Below are 6441 nucleotides of genomic sequence, written 5' to 3' on the forward strand. Positions count from 1 at the left end.
GCAATATATCTATGGGCCAGAGCTTTGGCTCCGAGGGCACAGCCTGCATTAAGAGCTGCTGGTTGATCTCAATCCCTTCCCCAAGGGAGCAGGATTACAAGATTAGCTGATTACCCTGCTGCAGGGATTGGGGATTTAGCAGGAATCCAGCAGTGGTCTGGCTGGCATCAGTGTTTATATAATACAATCAGTTGTATGTGAAACCACTGCAAACTGTTTTCCTTATAACCCTGCATTTACTACAGCTTGATATAGATATTATGTTCTAGCCTTGGCATTGCTAATTTGAACCTTGACACTCTTCATTGAAATAAAAAAGATAAATCAAATCTGTTCTAGTGTACAGAACCCCAAATTTCAGTCTTCAAAGATGCCAAACAGTAAGAATCTTTTTAGTTAACAGCAGCAGGGGAAAGTGTTTTAATGTGCACAGTTTTTAGGTTTTTTTCTTAACTATTTGGCATCAGTTTAGCTGTTCTGGATGTCTTGGTTTAATAAGTCATTCTGGACAGGGGAAAAGCTCAACACCCTTAATACTGCTCAGAACAACTTAAATTAGGGAGGAATCCTCAAATTTGGTGATTTTCCTCTCTACATTGGCTGCTCCTGAACCCATCCTTATAATGCTTGTACCAAACCAGGTTTCAGCAAAACAAGAGAGAGGAAGAATCAGCTCAGGATCAGCTGCTGTGGGATTCCACCTCAATTTTCTCCATTGAGAAAGTCTTTCCTGGGATGTGCTGTGACACAGGCACACTGAACTTTCTATTCTGTTCCTCCTCTCAGCACTTTCCACACATGTAAATACAGACAGATTTGCCCTTGGTTTCCAAACCACAGCAATTCTACAGAGTCCTTGATAGTTCTGAGAGGATTAGAAAGGCCGGGGAGTACTGGAAAAAAGAGCTCCTCAGGAGATTTGAAGATTGCAAGGATTTCTGCCCAGACAAACCTTCCTGGGTTTGGTTCCCAGCTTCACAGTTTGCATGCTGGGGAAATTCTGTCATTACATTAAAAACAAAAACAAAAACAAAAACAAAAACAAAAACAAAATCAAAACCAAAAAAAAACCACCAAAAAAAACCAAAACCAAAACAAAACAAAAAAAAAACCCACCCAAGCAAACAACAAAAAGCCAGCAACAAGGACAATGTATTTATGTGTGGGTGATTAAAACTTCTTTTATTGTGCTGGTGGGTAGAGCTGTCCTAACTTAACAGAAGGTGCTCAGAAATCCAAGCATTTAAAAATAATTTCCTTAGGAACATGTAGGGCAAGGAGGTGAATCTGAGCTAGAGGAGAGGTCAGGCTTAGTCACCTCATTTTCTATCCCTCCCACAGGAGTCCAGGGACTTAGACCTTTTCCTTTCATCACTGAAAACGGTGCTTGGCAGAGATCCTGAAATCAGCAAGAGGATGACTCCCAGCTTTAAGAGCTCAGCAAACTTCTCTTAAGGTTAGAAAATCAATTTAAAATGCAACTGCTGAGATTCTAAAATAGCTATCGTGAACAAAACATCCCAAACCATCAACATTTTTATAGGACTTCAATTTGCTTCTTAAAAGCACTATTATTATCTTATTTTGAAACTCTCTTTTCCTGTTGCTGACGTATCACAAGAAGGCTTTTCCACAGCAGTTTGTCAAAGTTTAGAATCCATGTTTTATTTTTCTCCAGGAAGTTTGTGAAAATTACTTTTGGTCCAGCATTATATGGTAAGATCAAGTTTTCTCTTAACTTACTAAGCTTTCTAATTTAACTTTTCTGGCATTCTTCAAAGGCAGCTGAAATGGTAAAATTCAAACTTGACCTATTTATCAGTCTTACTTTTCAAGCCAAATCTAAGAATATATATAAAATTATTTTGAAAGCTTGTCATATAGTTTATTTTCTAAACATGTATATTTAAACTTTTCCACTAATTCCCAAACTTTGCCCCAATCCCTAGATATGGAGACATCCACTCTGCTGTCATTGCTAGACTGTAAATTCTAGGAAAAAAAAAAATAAATCTAGGAACTGAGGATTCAATATTGAAATATCAAACCAAGCAGCAAGAGCTTGATGTATTGTACCGACAAATCAAACTACATTTTTAAACAGAAAAGAAATCAAATCAAAAATATGCAATATTAGATGATCAATAAAGAGCTGAAGCAGTATCTTTGCATGAAGGATGTGCTTATGTTTACAAGTTTCTCAGGCAATGCCGCTCCAGTCTAGTGAGCCTTAATATAACCTCCATGATTTGGTTTTGTAGGATCTACAATTTAAATTGGAATAGTTGAAAAATACTTCCTCCCCAGAAGGTATGAGAACAGTTTCTTCTTCCCATTGTGCTTTTAGGTAGAAATCCTGATTTTAAATTGCTTTCAAATGCCTGGTGTTTTAACCAGCTGGAAAGAAGCAAGAAGTACCCCAACTCCCTGTTCTTGAATTTCCAGCAGAATCTAGCATAAAAAGTTGGTATATCCCCACTGGGTCAAAAAAAAAAATCTTAGTAGTTTTTTTCAGATAAAAACTGAGCAATTATTCAGACTTATTTAGAACAATAGCTTAAAAGTTAAAAGTCTGATTTTGGAACAGCTCCAGATTTGAGACTAATAGAGGAATAAAGCCAAGACTTGTGCTTTTACATTTCCCTCTTGATTAAGGTGTGTTCCACTCCCATTCCCAAGACCTACTCCCTCCATTATGAAATTGGTATTGATCTGCCTCCAAAGCAGAAGCTATTCCTGTGATGAGGAATTTCAGCATGATGAGGGGGACTGACAGGATTGATAGCAATCAGTTATTCACCCCTGGGTGAGGGAATTGGTTACAAGAGTGGCAAATTAATGAAGAATTAAGTGTTGGATCTGAGATATGGGAAAGGTTTCTCCAGAGATTATTTTAAAAAAAGGTAAATCTTTCCTCTGGCAACAAAATCACCACCTGAGTTGAAGGGGCATCAACAAGGAGGCGAAATGGCATCTCCCACCTGCCAACTTTTCACTCAGTGGCTCCCATCAAGTCAGCACAAAAGTATGTCTCTGCCAACGGATTGTGTTCAGTTTCTAAAACAAATAATCATGCAACCAAATGTCTTTGATGTGTAAAACACTGCAGGCTGACATCTCCACATCTGCTCCTGCCAGCAGTGTTCTACTCTGAGGACAGCGAGTCCTCCTCCAGGATGAGTGGGATCCAGGTTAGTGGCAGTCCAGTTGTGGTTTCCAAGCCCCATCTGGCATCTGGGGCAGAGCTGAGAAATCAGGTTAAGGCCTTATACAGGTGTTCCTTGTGCCTAATGTCTCACATACCTCTGAAACTCAGAATCTTGGAATCACAGAACCACAGAACCACAAAATGGCCTGGGTTGGTTGGGACCTTAAAGATCTTCCAGTTCCAAAGTCCCTGCCATGGGCAGGGACACCTTCCACTAGCCCAGGTAGCTCAGAGCCCCATCTAACCTGGCCTTGGACACTGCCAGGGATGGGCAGCCACAGCTGCTCTGGGTAAATGTCCCTCTCCAGCTTCCCTGTAGCCCCTCCAAATATCAGGAGATGCTGTGAGGCCTCCATGCATTCTTCCCTTCTCCAGGCTGAATAGCCCCAGTTTTCCCAGCCTGTCTCCTTAGGGAAGGTGCTCCAGTTCCCTTGTTACCTTTGTGGCCTCCTCTGGACTTGCTCCAACAGTTTCATGTTCTTTTATTCTGGTTTGGTGCATAATTTTCCAAACATATTCTGATTTTTGTACAGAAATTTCCAAACATAGCCTTGTCTTTGGCACACATAGTTCACAATCTGACACTTGCGTGGCAAACGAAAACTCCCCAAAAAGTGGTCTTTTAGGGACTGTAACTCATGTAGTCAGTAGGCTCCATCCTGCTTTAAATCAGCATAAATGTTTAGCAATATCTTTCTTTATCTCACATTGAAACACGAATGAAGAAACATGGCAAGGAGCAGTACAACTTGTAAAAGCAAAGATCTGGATATTCCTGCTGTCTAAGGACTAAATCCTGAGCTTAGTGAGCCCAGCCTGCTCTGTTTCCAGGAGACAGCTCCTATCCTCTCCCTAAACTAAGAGGTATCAGTTCCCAGAGCCAAATACCCAGAATTAGGGATCCAATGAGAACGCAGACAAACAGAAAATAATCTGTCAAGACACTTGGCATAACATAACACATAAGCATGGAAATTCTTCCCACTTTGGCATATTCTGTTATTCATCATGAAGGGAAAAAAAAAAAAAAAAAAAGGTTGTTTTCAATGGCTCATAGAGAATTTCTCTCACCTACACTGAAGCATTTCACTCTCAGGCCTTCTTTAACTAAAGACAGAAACAATGTAGATATGTACAGAACAGTCCTGAGTGCTGCAAGGAAAGGCTGAGAGAACTGGAATTGTTCAGCCTGGAGAAAACAAGGATTCAGGGTGACATCATTCCAGGACCTGAAAGAAGCCTATAGGAAGGATAGAGAGAGACCCTTGACAAGGGCTTGGAGTGACAGGACAAGGAGGAATGGCTTCACACTGGCAGAGAGAAGGTTTAGGTTGAATATTGGGAAGAAATTCTTCCCTGTGAGGATGGGGAGGCCCTGGCACAGGTTTCCCAGAGCAGCTGTGGTTGCCCCATCCCTGGCTGGGCAGGGATCCAGAATAGGCCAGGCAGGATGAGGCTATGAGCCAGATGGGATAGTGGAAGTTGTCCCTGCCCATGGCAGGAGAGGTGGAACTTTGAAGTTTTTTCCAACCCAAATCATTAATGAATCTATGACCTTATGGAAGTGGTGTGCTAATCTCAGCAGTTCAATCATCCTTGTCAATCAGTGTCTTCCCCTCTGCTTTTGTCACCTCTGCTCTACAGAACAGCTGTGAGATAGTATGAAAAGGGACATAAGGTTTCATCACTATTTCCCCTAATCCCCCTTTATTAGAGCAAATCCCTGTATTCTCAGGGATTAGGGTCAGGCAAGGTCTGTTGAGCTCTCAGCCACCCGCTGCTGGTCCTGACACTAAGGCGTGGAATGGAGAGTAAAAGATTCTTTACACCCAAATCAGAGATCAGACATTAAATGGCTCAAAGTACCATATGCCAAAACCTCTTTAGTGCCTGATGAACAGTTTCTATGAGTGCTGTCCTAGGGACAGCCACTGATTTATCTTGACTATTTCAAGCTTCTTTTATAGAAGCTCCAGATTTCCTGAAGCAGAAATTTCTCGTCAGCCAAAAGACAGAGTAGCAGCACAGGCTCAGAAGACAAACACCAGAGAAAATAATCTGTGCCTAGCAGACACACCACAGAAACCTCTGGTTTGCTGGGGTTTTTTTTGTGTACTGATAATAAAAAATCTTGCTACATTTAAAGAGTGAGAACCTTGTGGGGATGTGGGGATGAACTTCTCCAGCATGAGTCCTTCCTGTGGTCTGCAGTTCCTCACTAACTGCTTCCATGGGGGTCAGTCCTTCAGGAACAGCCTGCTCCAGCCTGGGTTTCTCCCATAGGGTCACAAGTGATGCCAGCAAACCTGCTCCAGCCTGGGATCCTCTTTACACGAAGTCTGTTCCAGTGTGGGCTTCCCTCAGGCTCATAGCATCCTTTGGGTATCCCCCTGCTCCAGCAAGGGCTGCTCCAGGGGCTGCAGGTGGATCTCTGCACCCCCGTGGGCTGCACCAAGAGCTGCAGATAAATCCCAGCTCCGGCGCCTCTGCTCCCTCCTCGCTGCCCTGGGTGTCTGCAGGGCTGTTCATCTCACATCTTCTCACTCCTCTCTTCTCTGGCCACAATTCCCTCTGCACAACATCCTTATTTACTTCTTTAAAAATGTTTTGGCAGAGGTGCTCCCACCACCGTTCCTGAGCTGCTCAGCCTTGGCCAAGGCACATCTGTCTTGGAGCTGCCTGGAACTGGTTATCTTGGACACGGAGGAAGCTTCCAGCAGCTCCTCACAGAAGCCACCCCTGGGGCCCCCCTACTACCAAAACCTGGCCATGCAAACCCCATGCAGTGTGTGGGCCCCTGGGAGAGAATATATATGATAGAGCCAAACTGGAATCAGCCAACTGGAGAATAAAACAGATTTAACTCCATGAGATATAGCCTGTGCTTGAAATAAAACACCTGTGCTGAAAGTAGGCTCTCCATGGAGCAGAAACAAATAGATAAGCCTTGAAATTCTGTTATCCAGAGCATTATTTCTCCTTTACTCATGCTAAGAGCTAAAGATGGCTTTTGCTCTTCTCTCTTTTCCACGAGATGTCATCATCTTTCTCCTGCCAAACTCCTTCCTACCCCTGGCTTCCAGTTCTTAAAAATGATCAGATTTTCAATGAAAGAGGAGTAGAAATCCAGAGCCTCCCCTCTCCTGAGCGTCCTTATCATGAACACATGAGGTCATGTTTACATCATACCTCCCTCTTCTGGAGAACATTTAGGAAGACTGTCAAAAGGGCAG

This window comes from Taeniopygia guttata, chromosome 1A, assembly GCF_048771995.1.
Source record: "Taeniopygia guttata chromosome 1A, bTaeGut7.mat, whole genome shotgun sequence".
Classification (NCBI taxonomy): domain Eukaryota; kingdom Metazoa; phylum Chordata; class Aves; order Passeriformes; family Estrildidae; genus Taeniopygia; species Taeniopygia guttata.